The sequence below is a fragment of the Cyrtonyx montezumae genome, unplaced genomic scaffold (assembly GCF_038088225.1).
Source record: "Cyrtonyx montezumae isolate F1298 unplaced genomic scaffold, pur_monq_1.0 scaffold_8, whole genome shotgun sequence".
NCBI lineage: Eukaryota > Metazoa > Chordata > Aves > Galliformes > Odontophoridae > Cyrtonyx > Cyrtonyx montezumae.
This window is the reverse complement of record NW_027072089.1, coordinates 56575664-56590992: the sequence shown is the minus strand read 5'-3', so window position 1 is coordinate 56590992 and position 15329 is coordinate 56575664. Positions and strand designations below refer to the sequence as shown.

The 15329-nt window shown below is 44.3% G+C and overlaps 2 non-coding genes across 2 annotated transcripts; one reads left to right on the top strand and one right to left on the bottom strand.

The window, feature by feature from the left end:
- The first annotated feature begins 5356 nt into the window (after positions 1–5356).
- TRNAV-AAC (transfer RNA valine (anticodon AAC)) lies at positions 5357–5429 on the top strand. Its single transcript has one exon. It is a non-coding gene; the product is annotated as a tRNA-Val (tRNA).
- A 6240-nt stretch (positions 5430–11669) lies between these two features.
- Positions 11670–11742, bottom strand: TRNAV-AAC (transfer RNA valine (anticodon AAC)). The gene has a single exon. It is a non-coding gene; the product is annotated as a tRNA-Val (tRNA).
- Between the last annotated feature and the right edge of the window lie 3587 nt (positions 11743–15329).

Sequence of the window (15329 nt, the reverse complement as noted above, 5' to 3'; positions counted from 1 at the left end):
AGTCTTTTGCAATTGGAATTTCCACCCAGCCAAGATTTTTACTGGCTAGTTTGAGGCTAGCTCTGCAGTTTATGTTTATACATAAACAGCCCTGATTTTAATTGCTATCAACTTCTTATACTTGATAGATGGCTTTAAGCATTTTTTGTCTCCAGAGACTATTTACTTTGCCATGTATTGACACATTTTTAAGATTTATACTTCACTAAGGAACAGAGTTTACAATAAAAAGTAATGTATTCCGTGGCTGTGAATGGTAATGTTGCTAGACAATCCAAAGATATTTCACATCTGATAGTTATTTCCTTTTACCCCCATCCCTGCACTGGTTTAGTTCTACTATAGATCTGGGATTTTAGAGAAAACTAGAATGCCACATTTGCCGAATAAAACATTTCAGAGATCCAATATTTCTTAAGTTTCCTTCCACTACAGACATTATTGATTTCATGATTACACTTCCATTTTTCCCAATAGTTACCTTAAAAGGGTAACTCCTATGGAAAGGGTTTGCTTATCTATGGGACAAGAGTAGCCCCTTATTTTCATAGAATGACAGAACTGTAGAATGGTTTGGGTTGTAAGGGACCTTTAAGATCATGTAGTTTCAACCCCCTGCTATGCCTCTCTCTAGACCAGGTTGCTCAAAGCCACATCCAGCCTGGGATGAATCTGAACTGCTACAGAGCTCAAGTCAACCCATAGGCATTGCAGTCAGAAACAAGCAAAGGCATGAAGTACATTTTAAAACTTACAAGTTAGTAGTTCTTAGACAAACATAACTCAGCAAATGAATGAAGTCATGTCTGGATCAAGATGTCTGAAGCCTGTGTTCTCGTAACGAGCACAGGCTACACTGCCCAGAGAAAACCCAGAATGCAAGGAGGGATTCTTAGGAATTTCTTATTTATTTATTTATTTTCAGTCATTTCAGCTTTTTGTTATGGCTTTATTTATTTATCTATCCCTTTTGGGAATTGGTGATTATCTGTCACATGGCTCTTTTGCAGAGAACAATGAAAGGTTGCTCTTGGTTTCATTCTTTTTATCTTATAATTTCCATTTCTCAAAGATTAGGAGTCACTAAAACAGTGAAAGGAATCATGCCCCACATGCTGCATAACCTCTTCCTTACTGATCAGGAAATTGACAAGATGGGATGCATGAGGGTCTGTAATTCCTCTGGGCTAAGTGACGGTGCACCTGCACAAGAATGATAGCCAACAGAGTTTAAGTTTTCTTGGAATCATAGAACCGTAGAACTGTTAGAGTCCTCTATTGATCATTCAGTTCAACCCAACCCACTCCCATCATGCCCACTAACCATATCCCTTGATGCCACGTTCACACATTCCCTGAACACCTCCAGGGATGGTGACCCACCCCCTGCCTGTGCAGCCTGTGCCACTGTCTCACTGCTCTTTCTGAGATGAAATGTTTTCTAATATTCAACCTGAACCTGCCCAGAACATGTCACAGTATAATTCTGAGAGTATAACTCCAGGTTACTTGACATTTGCCATTGAGTTAGAGGATACTTACCCTTCCTTTTCTAGAAGAATTGCAACAACAACAAAAAAAATTCAATGAAATAATTATTTTTACAAAGTAATGAGTTCAATGATTACTCATTAGGAATCCCTGTCCTGGCCATTCTCACTCTCCCACCCATCTTACAAGGATTTTCCTAGTGGAAATGATGCAGTTTCAACTATAGCTGGAATAAAATCTGAGCAAAGCTACAAAAGAGAAGCACAAAGAAAAAAAATGAGCCAGCCGTTGCTTAAATCTGTTAATAACCAGACAGAAGATCAGCCAACAAGAATGACTAGAAACTAAAATGAAGAGATCACAAAGGGAAGTATTCCTGCAGATTTCATTCCTGTGGGAAGAGTCAATAGAAATGGAGACCAAGCTCAGGTCGACATAAAAAGCATGTGAATACTTAAGCATCAATCTGCAAATGCTCACAAATTTCCTCATATGCAGTTAGCATGGTGTTTTTACTCGGGCCCGATAATTTGCTTTGCAAAGGCCTTTTGGATTATCACTAGTGAATTTCCAACCACAATTTTATTAGGATGTAAATTGACTCTGGAAAACTATTTCAAGATACAGAACTAATAATTCTTCTGTAGTGCATTTTATTTATTTCTTCTGGCCCAAGGGCATAAACCTGACAGTAATTTTGAGCCAGTCCGGCGGAGGACTTATAAACAACGGTGGATGAGATCATTCATTTCTGATTATTTGTGTTTGTTTCATCTTTAGCATAAGTAGGTTATGAAAGCACTGTTTGATGACTGGTTCTTTTCTGATGGATTTTAAATTACACATGGAATATTCTTAGAAGTGAGTTACGTGTACATATACTATACATACATTATGAGCTTGATTCCTTTTGCCTCCAGTATTTAAAAATGGTGTACACATGAAGAGGTTAATGCCATGGTTTTCAGATAATTCACTTTAGAGTGGCTCGCTCGGAGATTAATAGCACTGAAAACATCCAAACGTAATGGGATTACAGTGTGCTACTAACTGGTTCCTGAGGGTGGGCTGTAGCAGTGCTTCATCGCTGTGATGCAGCACAGGGATTAGGCAGCAGTGGCATACAGTGGTGACACATGAAAACTGCAGCTCTTTCCCACTACAGCACGGGTTTTCCTTTCACAGGTTACTTGCTTTTTATTTGTGACATCTGTCATAAGCACAGAGTGTGCTTGTAGTGCTATGCCCTGAGCTCATTACAGAGAGACCACTCGTCCGAGGACACCGTGCTGACCCAGGTGTGCAGAAGAGCTCTGTTTGCATTTCTCCCTCACAGAAGAATTGCAGTCTCACACCTGCTGTACCATAGGGCTGGTTGTGTTGCAGTCTCTTTAGGAGAACTGGTGCAGACAGGAGTGGACAGAAGGGGAGGGGCACTGTTCAGATTTTCAACCATTTTTACACGGTAATTATTATTATTATTATTATTATTTTGGAAGGGGATATCTTTATACTCGTAGGAAAAGGTTTAATGGAGGAAAAAAGGTAGTGACCAAAATAAAAAATCTATAGTAAACCTACTGATAGAATGCACAGAATATGAAACATAATGACTGGGGCCTAGTCAACAGTTTCTCAGTTACAAGACCATTCAAGTGCAATGAAACTCCTTTGATTAGTGTATGTGAGCACAAGTTATATTCACAGTAACCCTGTGAGGCAAGAATGATTATCTGGGTGAAAATGAGTTCAGAAGGAAGCCAAGGAAGCTGCCCAGGATCATGCAGCTGAGGAGGAACCCAGAACTTCCCAGGTAGCCCTAGTACAGACTGATTGGGTTTTTTATTTGCTTTTTTCCCCCCAGGGAGCCACAGAAGCTCAAAATATTCCTTTTAAGTCACACACATGACAAAACTCACTGACCACCTCCACTTACCTCCCCTCTGCTAACCTGCCAAAACCGAACACCAACAGTATGATGTGGAGAAGAGTAGAAAGGGAAGGTAGGATTCAAGTTTATGAGAGAAAAGCAGTAGCAGTGAATCTCTGGACTGAAGGAAAAAGAACCTCCTAAGCAATCTGGAGCAGCCATAAACATCTTCAGCTGAGAGAGTACGGAGAACAAACAGTCCCTCTGTACAGCTACTTCTTAACAACCAGGGATTGTCAAAATGCTGTCCAGAAACTGCATCTGGAGGGCATGTGCTACTCAAAGTGGGACTATTGGCTTCACTGAAGTCATTTCTCCTCAAATCCATGAAAATCAAACTGAGATGATCTTTATTACAGGGGTACAAGCTTATCTCACGCAGGCTAGATTATTCCTTCTTCTGGTGTGAGCAGTGGAAGCTTCTGTAGGTGCACCCATGTATCTGTGCTGTCCCTTGTAAGCAACAGAAGAATGGTGAAGGGAGAGCATCTACAGCATGCCCATCGTGCTTTGACTCTAACGGTGGATCTGCAGTGTATGAATGTGTTTAAATGGATCCCTTCTTATGATACTTGCAAAAGCAGGCAAGCAGTTCGTTTGCTTCCTATGGAGACATGTTTATCCCACCCAGGAGTTGTTTTTGAACATTGCTACTGATCGTTACCTGTAGTGAGCTAACTAGAAAAAGTATTAAACATTAATGTAGTTCGGCTGTGCCTATTGACTCTGCATTTTAAATAGACTCTGCTGTGCTCTCCCAGTGGAAAAATTTATTTTACTTTAAGAATATATAGGACTGTTCTTTCAGTACTTTTTCTTTGTTTAACGAGAAGCTCTCTTGTTGAAAACCCAGCAGACAATAAAACCAGTCAGGGGCTTTTATCCAGGATGTCTGACCCATCGCCTGGCAATAATTAGTTCAGGTTAATTACAGCAAATCTGTAGATTTGCAGCCTGAAATCATCTCATCCCCTAAGCTGAACCCTCCAGAGGTTTCTTTTATGAGCTCTGCATCCTAAGGGTGGACTTAAAGTAATGAATTTGTCTCTAATAAGATTCATAGGTTTGTTCCCTAAGCAATGGTGTCAATTATAGAATCTAACACTGATGGCTTATTTTGCTGAAAATTGAGAAATTGAGAGTTTTTAATGAAGCATGCAGGACTTTTAACACTTTTGTTTAACTCTTTGCATTGACGAAAAGCACAAAAATACAATTATGTGAAATATTGTACCGCTTTCTATGTATTTCTCTGTGTGCCAGTAGCTAATTTCCTTCTGCTCTGTAATGGAAAAGGTTAATGTAATGACTCTGAGATTTCATTTGGAAATGTTCCAGAAGAGTGTCTGAGTATTTGCTGCACTTAATGGCAGGAAGTAATAAGTGAGGTTATGCATTGGTGAAAAATGTTTCATGTACTGAGAAGATTAATACTGGAGAGAGACACAGGGGACACAAGCCTGAGGCTTCCTCCTCAATTCTGACACAATATAATATGTCCATACTTGATACGTGCCCTTCTGTAGTTAGTTCTTAATCATTAACAAAGCAGACAGGAAGCCTCTAGGGTACATGGTATCAGAAAAAGAGAAGGAACAGGTTTCAGGATTGTCTTCTCTTCCACAAATGAGAAGCATGCACCCCCACTGGGAGTGCTGGATCAGATGCTGCTGGTACCAGTATCCACATAGCGATACAATGACAAAACACACTTCAAGGGTTCAGCTCCATCACAAGTATTTCAACGTATATAAGAATTTTTGTGTATACTTATTGTACTTCTGGAGGATCATAGAATCAAAGAGCATCCCTAATTGGAAAGGACCCACAAGGACCACTGAGTCCAACACCTGACTCCACATAGCACCACCCAAAAATTCAGACTGTATGTCACTCAAGAAAAACAAAAAATAACAAGGAATAATCATAACACAGGTTTCTGTAGTGTAGTGGTTATCACGTTCGCCTAACACGCGAAAGGTCCCTGGTTCGAAACCAGGCAGAAACAGCTCTTTTTCCAATTCCTGCTCCACAGAACCTTTCCAGACCCTGACATTCTCTGCAATTTCACACATCAAAACCTGGCTCCACACAGGACCACACAAAGATCAGACCCTATGTCTGAGAGTGGTGTCATATGCTCCTTGAACTCTAGCACCTGGGGCCAGACCCAAGGCAGGACAGACCGCCTCTTTCACTGAAGGCCCAGCTCACACAGGGAGTAGGAACTGAGGGCTGAGTGTCTCTCTGCCTACCCTAAGTCAGTTAGTTAATGAAATTCTCTCTTTCTTGCATAATCTCCCACCAAGATCTGCTTTGAAGGCTGCTTATCTAATGAAGTCTATTTCAGTGCACATTTGAAGGAATAAAGGCATCCATTAAGCAGAATAATGTTCAGAAAAGGGGAGAAATGCTCTGGAGATGCAAGTTTGGTGATGCTTTAACACTGCTCAGATGCTTCCTTTTTTTTTTTTTTTTAACCCAGAAAGTACTGATGTACCAGCCTGGCAGCTACAGCACTTGTCTCAAACATGTGAGGACCAAACCTGGGCCTCACGCTTCCGTTGTGGGGAGAATTAACAACAGAAAGGGCTCAAATTTCCTCTAATGGTGAATCAAATCAAAATACTGCATTCTCTCATAAAGCTGAAAAATTGTTTTTCAGGCGGCCTTAGGACTGACAAGTGGTATTAATCACTTAGAAAGCTGTTTTGGCCTCCTGTCTGAGAATCTTTCAGTTACAGTCATCAGGCAGGGGGTGGCTAGGATATGCACCTACAGAAGTGCTGCTATTAACCCTGTTAACCTGGCACTGCGGTGTATTGTGCTGCGTAACAAGAAGGATCGCAGAAAGGTTCAGCAGCCCAGAATATCCACACTGTAATCCTGTATTGCAGTCTGAACTCTCCTCACTTGGAACCTGTAACCTGCTAATTGCCTTATCCTCATTTATATGATAAGTGGTTCATTTCCTTTATTGTGATTGAATCCCCTCCCTATATTACAAGAAAACTGAAGCTGCAGTGAGTGCTTGATTGGATTTCATTGCTGTAGGCCATTTCTTAAACAGGTTACGGGTTGACAAACATAGAAGGGGGATCAATATCCATTCTTTGCCTCATTGACAAGCTAATCTTTTCAGTAAACATTTCATCAGTACCTGCCATTTGTATACACACCTGCTTCATCAGGATGTAGAAAGCTCTGCTTTATAAGGTTTAGGTAACTAATAAACGAGAAGACACGAATGTAAGTGGAGCAAATCATCAAGATTGCATTTTTAGGAAGATAGCCTTTCATTGTCTACAGAATCTAACCAAGCACATTTTCAACCATTCTTCGTTTTAATTAGGTTGCATTACATTCAGGCCCAGTGCCAGCTTCTGGTTCTGCAATCCTCTGATTCTCCTCTCTCTTCGGAGGTAAAGGGACTATTTGAATTGGGGTTGCAGTGAAGCTATGGCTCTGCTAAGTACTTAGAAATCGTGAGTCATACTCCAAAAGAAAGCAAGAGAGTTTTGTTCAGTCTGTTTGGAGACATCTTTCTTGTTTGCTTTTGTGTCATACGCTGAAGTCTCCTTCCCCCACAAGCATGTGGGCTGGAAACTGGCATTGTCTCTTACAGAAGTGAGGGCCAAGATTATCGCTATATTTAAGCTTCTCTTACATTCCTGTGTATTAGTATTACACAGATGAATGATGAATGATGCAAAAATTAGCAATGCTGAATTTCAGTCCAACCTGAGAGAGATTGCGAAAGCACACACGGCATTCCTTCTGAGGTAAATGAAAGTGGACAACAAACAGGAAACTTTGGGGACAGAACAAATGAAACAACATTGCTGTTGGTACTTCAGCTATACATCTGTTAACATCTTCCTATCTCCAGCACCAAATGAAACTATACGCTTTCCTGTTTCTTTTCTTCTGTGACATGTAGAGAACTCTCACAGAGGGCATAGCAGTACTGGCCAGACAAATCAACTGTGCAGACAGGAGAAAACAACAGAGGTAAAGATTACTTCAGGTGTAACTTTGCTGACATAAGAAACGCTTCAGTTCTGCATCTTGCTAGAGAACATTGCGGTCATACAATTATTCAGTGTTTGAAGAGTCAGAATGGAGGAAAACCAGGGTAATGTAAAGATTAGGGAACACATATGTGTTTCCTTTTCTTTATAAGGGAATCTTTTAATAAGTCCTTTAAAATGAATGTTAATCAACTGCGACACACTTCCAGTGTCTGTTCTATCATCTGCATTGTTTCAGGAAGAGCAAGTGGAAAGGAAGAGCTCAGGTAGTACTCAGCAGCCTCAGAAAGGACTCAGTGTAATGTGTTTTCACTGTGTCGGGTGCCCTCTTTTCTCCTATCAAGCTGGTCCAGTAGGTCCAAGAGCTGTTGTTTCATAGTCTTTTCAATTAGCAAAAGCAATGCTAGGATACATCTTTCATTTGACGTGTAGGCTAGAATAGAAATTTAACAGGGAAATATATTCCCATAACCATAGGTTAATTGCTAGTAAATGTTGCTCAAGCATCTTGGTTACGTTGATTAATGGCCTTGGTGAACAGCTGAAAAATGGCTGAGCCGTTGGACAGATCATTAGCAATTTTAACTCTTCAGCTATTGTGATGGGCACAGAGAAACAATTACTAACATTTATAATGTGTTTCACTGAGTACAGGAGCATACTGCAATGCAAGTTTTGGTTAGATAGAAACAATCACTGATTTGTTCTTGCATTCAACTGCGTGGAAGTTTACAAGACAGAGAGAGGCAGGGGTTTTGTTTGGCTTGGTTTGCTTTGGTGTTCTTTTTGTAAAGCATTTGGACATATCCTTGATAAATGCATGGGAAATTTATATGTAAACACAAATACTCAGTTCTGTTCATTAATGCTATTATTTAAAAGAGGAGAGGATCAGAGATCACATCCTAGAATGTATCTGATTTCATAAAGGCAAAGCAGTATTAAGCTCTGCCTTGCAACAGTGTAAGACATGTAGTCTAAGGGCTGAAGGAAAGAATGATGAGGTTTCAGGCCACCTCTGGTCTGTCAGAGCTGTAATTGCCAGTCTCCCTGAGAGCATCTGAGTGACCCCAGTGATCGTGATAATCCATGACAGCTCCTCTTCTTACCTGAACTGACTCAGGCCCTGCTAGGACTACGGTGTCTATTGCAGTTCTGGGAAGAGAATCCCTCAGCTGTCAGAGGAGGGGACTTTGATATTCTGGTAGTCCACTTCAGACTGTTTGCACCATGTAAAAATGGGCCACGGGTGTTTGAAGCACCACACTGGGAAGTTGGGAGGATGAGCAGCAGATTTGCTAAGGCAGAAGCTCCTGGAAACAGCCCATCAGCCATGCAGAGTTGGTCCAGGTCTGAGACAGACCTCACAAATAGGCTGGTGCTCCCTGGAGCAACGTACGCTGTAGCTGTCTGTGCAGTAGTGGACATACTGGGGCACAGCCTGACAAATAAGCTCCGCTTTGTTGAATGCTGCTCCTGGCCCACAGTTGGAGTCTGTCCCTCAGTTTGGGTACGCTAGGGAATGACCTCAGTCCTGGTTTAGCCTATGAGCATTATACAAAGCCTTTACAAAGCACCCTCATCTCCCAGCTCTTCCATGCTGTCCCAGAACTGGTGCCACCTGCTTTCTGAGATGCAATGACCAATGTTGGTATTTAAATCCCAGGAAGGGGAAATAAAACAATCCTGGACTGCAAAAGAAAAAAAGTAGCAAGAGGCTAAAGGGGATATCTGGCTGATAATGAGAAAAATTCAGTAGCAGGCTCCTGGAAAGCTCATCAAGAACAGTCCCTCACACTGTTTCAGAAAATATGCAACAGGAAATTACAGCCTGAAGGTACTTTGTTCACTGGCAATTTGCAACCAAGAAAGGGAGGGAGAGGACAAACCAAAATAATTGAATAAAACTCTTTGAGCTTTATATGTAAGCTCTACACATGCCAAGGGAAGTGGGCAAGCAGCCAAAGGGACATGATATGTCACTAATTATCAAATGTAGGAGAGGAATAGCTTTCTTGTTGGTTAAATATTACATATAAAGCTTCGTCCATACTTTTTAGGATAGGTACTGCTGACACGGACAGTGTTCAGCAAAAATACATTTTCATGCTGTAACTGAGCAAAGCGAAGCACTTGGTGATGACACCTGGGATGGAAGGAAGGGGAACTCCTCTCCACGCTTCTTGCACTTGGATGCCTTTTCTGCTGACACTTCTGAGACTTTGCATGTGCACAACAGGACACAAAGAATGCAAGGTACTGTAAATAACTTTTTTTTTTATAGGGCTACAAAATGGAGAATAGTCTAGAAGGAAAGACATATGAGGAGCAGCTGAGGTCCCTGGGCCTCAGAGGAGCTGAGGGGAGGCCTGCTGGCGGCTGCAGCTCTCCCAGGGAGCGGAGGGGCAGCGCTGAGCTCTGCTCTGTGTGACAGCGACAGGGCCCGAGGGAACGGCATGGAGCTGTGTCAGGGGAGGGGCGGCTGGGGGATAGGGACAGCCCTGCACCACAGGGCGGTGGGCGTGGAACAGGATGCACAGAGCAGTGAGTATGGCGTTGAGCTCTCTGCTGTTTAAGAAACATTTGGGTGATGCCCTCAGTCACAGGGTCTGATCTTTGTGTGGTCCTGTGTAGAGCCAGCAGTTGGACTCGATGATCTTGGTGGGTCCCTTCCAGTTTGTGATATTCTATAAGTTCATAAGTTCGTAAGTTCATAAGGTTGGAAAGGACCTATAAGATCATCTAGTCCAACCATTCTCCTATCACTATCTCTACCCAACTACTAAATTAAGTCCTTTAGCACCTCATCTAAACGCTTCTTGAACAGCGCTAGGGATGGTGCCTCAACCACCTCCCTAGGCAGGCCATTCCAGTGCCTGACCACTCTTTCAGAAAAGAAATGCTTCCTCAGGTCTAATCTAAATCTTCCCTGGCGCAACTTGTGGCCATTCCCTCTCGTCCTGTCATTACTTATCAGGGAGAAGAGGCCCACCCCCTCCTCACCACAACCCCCCTTCAGGAAGTGGTAGAGTGCAATAAGGTCTCCTCTGAGCCTCCTCTTCTCCAGACTAAACAATCCCAGCTCCCTCAGCCGCTCCTCATAAGACTTGTGCTCCAGGCCCCTCACCAGTTTTGTTGCCCTTCTCTGAACACGCTCCAGGGCCTCAATGTCCTTCTTGTAGTGAGGGGCCCAAAACTGAACACAGTACTCGAGATGCGGCCGTACCAGAGCTGAGTACAGGGGGATGATCACCTCCCTGCTCCTGCTGGCTACACTATTTCTAATAAAGGCCAGGATGCTGTTGGCCTTCTTAGCCACCTGGGCACACTGCCGGCTCATGTTGAGCCGAGCATCAACCAACACCCCCAGGTCCTTTTCCTCTCTACATTCTTCAAGCCATTCTGCCCCAAGCCTATAGCATTGCATGGGGTTATTGTGGCCAAAGTGCAGGACCCGGCACTTGGTCTTATTGAACCTCATCCCATTTTGCTCAGCCCAGCTGTTCAGCCTATCCAAATCCCTCTGAAGGGCCTCCCTACCCTCAGGCAGTTTGACACATCCTCCCAGCTTTGTGTCATCTGCAAACTTACTGAGGGTACACTCAATTCCCTCGTCTAGGTCATCAATAAAGATAAAAAACAAGATGGGCCCCAAAACTGACCCTTGGGGGACACCACTCGTTACAGGACGCCAGCTGGACTTAACTCCATTAACCACTACCCTCTGGGCACGGCCCTCCAGCCAGTTCTCCACCCAGAGAAGAGTGAACCTGTCCACACCACGGGCTGCCAGTTTCCTTATTCTATGATTCTATGCAGAAGAAATATATGTGATGGATAGCCCTATGTAGTGATTTGCTACAGGCACAAACAACTTGGCCTTATCCCACCTACCAGCAGCCAAGCTCAGTCCTGCATGGCATTTTTTGCTTCTCTATTTTGTGCCCAAAGCCAAAGTATATGTTGGGGAGCAGAGAGAGGTGGAGTCAGAAGGAGCTGGGAGCCATCAGGAGCCCTGTGTGGCCAGGTAGGACAGCAGAAGCATTAGAGATCCCATGTGCACATCCACCATCAAGGCCCTCCAAATCAGCCCCTTGGAGCCGTGCTGGGCAGTAGCAAGCAAGGGACTTGAATAAATGCAAGGCTTTGATGTGTGAAATTGCAGAGAATGTCAGGGTCTGGAAAGGTTCTGTGGAGCAGGAATCAGAAAAAAGAGCTGTTTCTGCCTGGTTTCGAACCAGGGACCTTTCGCGTGTTAGGCGAACGTGATAACCACTACACTACAGAAACCAGTGTCATGGTTACACCTTGTTATTTTTTGTTTTTCTTGAATGACCAGTTAATGGTTTTTGGATGCATGTCTGGGTAAAGCAGCAGCCCCACAGCTGCTCTGTTTGAGACACACTGGGTGTAAACTCCGAGACAACTAAGAAAAGGCAGCACAGAATAGAAGCCTGCTCACTTTGCCCCACTCGATATTAAAAGCTGCACAGGTTCAGTTAAATCCCTTCCAAATTACATTTTCAGTCAAATTCATGCAGATTAAAGAAAAAAAAATAAAATAAAAGCAGCAGCCCGTCTTTATTCCATTTGATGCGGTATTTTTAATATATTCAATAATGGAGCCATCGGCTTTAGAATATTAAAAATGATGCTTAGAGGAAAAGCTAGCGCCGCATAACTCGCATCACCCCGCACCCCAGCCCCACAAAGACGCTCCGCCGCCGCCTGAGCTCCTCAGCCCGCGCCGAAGAGCGCAATGAGCTGCGAACCGAAGAGCAATGCCGCCCCCTGGCGCCCGCCCGCCTGGCAAGCAGCCCGCCAGCACCGCTCCCTGCTCCGCATTCGGGCAAATTCTTCCAGAGGGCAAAACTGCACCACCCCCTGGAGAAGCCAGCTTGTCCCATTCGTGTTAGCAGGGGCAAAAGCATCCGTCCTTCCAAAGTTTGCGGTTCGTTAGAAAACGAACTTGGAGAGACTGACTACATGTCCGCATTGTAAAAAAAATGAGGGATTTAGGTTAGATGTAAGGAGAAAATTCTCTACTCAGAGGGCGGTGAGGCGCTGGCACAGCTGCCCAGAGAAGCTGTGGTGCCCCATCCCTGCAGGTGCTCAAGGCCAGGTTGGATGGGGCCCTGAGCAGCTGAGCTGCTGGGGGCAGCCCTGCCCACGGCACGGGGTGGGAATGTAAGGTGGCCACCTCTCCCAGAAAAGAAAATATGAAGTGCATGGAAAGAATGGCAGCAGAGGGGGTGTTTCTCAGCCTCCAGGCCACTCTTTTCAGGCTGTGTGGGACACCCATTGCCACATGCCTCTAGAGAGATGGAGAAGGGAGGCCAAACCCAGGCACTGCCTGAAATTCTCAATCGCCCCTTGGCTTTCAGTATTTCATTTATCTAGGAAGCTGGATTGAATTCAGAGATCCTTATGGTCCCCTTCCAATTCTATCACAGAACCACAGAATCACCCAGGTTGGAAAAGACCTGAAGGATCATTCAGTCCAACCATCCATATATCACCAGTATTTCCCAATAAACTGTCCCTCAGTACAACATCTAAATGCTTCTTGAACACCTCCAGGGATGGTGACTCCACCACCTCCCTGGGCAGCCCATTCCAGTGCCTGACCACTCTCTCAGAGAAGAATTATTTCCTAAAATCCAACCTGAATGTCCCATGGTACAACTTGAGGCCTTTCCCACTAGTCCTATTGCTAGTTACGTCGGAGAAGAGGCCGAGCCCTGCCTCACCATAACCTCCCTTCAGGTAGTTACAGAGAGCAACAGGGTCTCCCCTGAACCTCCTCTTTTCCAGACTGAACAATCCCAGTTCCCTCAGCTGCTTCTCATAAGGCCTGTGCTCCAGACCCCTCACAGCTTCATCGCCCTTCTCTGAACATGCTCCAGGGCTTTGATGTCTTTCTTGCATTGAGATGCCCAAAACTGAACACAGTACTCGAGGTGCAGCCTCACCAGTGCTCAGTACAGAGGGACAATTAACTTCCCTGCTCAGACTGGCAACACTATTTCTGACACAAGCCAGGATGCCACTGGCCTTCTTGGCCACCTGGGCACACTGCTGGCTCATGCTCAACTGAGTGTTGACCAGTACCGTCTTTCACCCACTCTACCCCAAGCTTGTAAGCATTTCCTGAGGTTGTTGTGGCCAAAGTGCAGGATCTGTCACTTGTTCTTGTTGAACGTCATCCCATTGGCCCCAGGCCAGTGATCCAGCCTGTCCAGATCCCTCTGTAGGGCCTTGCTACCCCCAGGCAGATCAACACTTCCAGCCAACTTGGTGTCATCTGCAAACTTACTGAGGGTGCACTCGATGCCCTCATCCAGGTCATCAATAAAGATATTGAAGAGGACAGGCCCCAGTAGTGACCCCTGGGGAACACCACTCGTGACTCGTCACCAGCTGAAGTTAACTCCATTCACCACCTCTCTCTGGGCCCCGGCTCCAGCTGTTCCTTACCCAGCAAACACCGTATCTGTCCAAGATGTGGGCTGCCAGCTCCTCCAGAAGAATACTGTGGGAGACAGTGTCAAAGGCTTTACTGAAGTCTAGGTAGACAACATCAACAGCCTTCCCTCTTCCACCAGACAGGTCACTAGATCATAGAAGGAGATCAGGTTGCTCAAGCAGGGCATGCCCTTCATGTACCCATGCTGGCTAGGCCTGATCCCCCGGTTGTCCTGCACATGCTGTGTGATCTCCCTCAAGATGATCTGCTCCATAGCCTTCCCTGGCACCAAGGTCAGCCTTAGAGGCCTGCAGTTCCCCAGGTAGTATAGTAGGTCTTTAACTCTTTCTGTCTATATCATGGGGGGTTTATTCTTCTCCCCAGTTGAGACTTCTGAGTCAGAGGTTAGAGTATCTCGGGGGTAATTTGTCTTTTAAAGTCAGATGTGAAAATGGCATTTGAGACTCTTACCCTCAGTTCTCCATCGCATCCAGTAAAGGATAGAGATTCTCCTTAGCCCTCCTCTTACTGTTAATATATTTATTAAAAAGTTTTTTGTTCTCTTCAATGATCAAGTAGAACTCAACCTGGGCATTGCTTTGCTATTTTTCTCCCTGTAAGAATGATGATCTAGCCAGAGGCAGATTACCTTTTGGACTGTGACTTGCATAGGTCACTTGTATAGGAAAGGCCAGGCCTACTGCAAATCTTTTCCCCCAAAAGAAGTAAAATCCCACAGTCCAGTGAGCAGGGCTTGGTGGAGCAGGAATTAACCGGAATTTCCTCCAAAGAAGCAAAAAGAGAGACGAATGGCACAAAAACTCAGCCCCCTTACTCCATTACAGTTGGAAAATGTGGTACAAGAATGCAACGACTCATAGCAGAATCAGAAGCGTAAATAGTTATTCTGGTCTTCAGACTGTATGAAGGAGACAGAAATAATGATGTCATTTTCACATTTCACTTTCCTACCATGCAACAACCACAGCAGCCTAATCCCTGACTTTCTCCTATATTCTCCCCAGAATTGTAGCTTTCTGAGGCTTCTGGTGCTAGGTTCAAAAAAGGAAGTGGCCTAGATCTAGTGGCTTTCTTTCTGCCATGTCATTGTGCCCCTATTCCACTCTGTCTGGGGCCAAACAACCTGCAGGTACCATCCCACAGGGCCCTTCCCTCACCAAGCCTCCAGACACAGTACCATCACGCGTCACAGTCACAAAACACTGATCAGCCTGTATGTACATCTACTATGAAATAATTTATTGCACCATGCCTAGAATTCAAATCAAGTTTTGAGCAGAAAAACTATTAAACTGTTCAGAACTTAAAACTCTTCAGACAAATCCTAATACAATGAAAATGCACCTACAAAATGGTTCCAGGTCCTGCTTTGCAAATTGCTTGGCTTCTT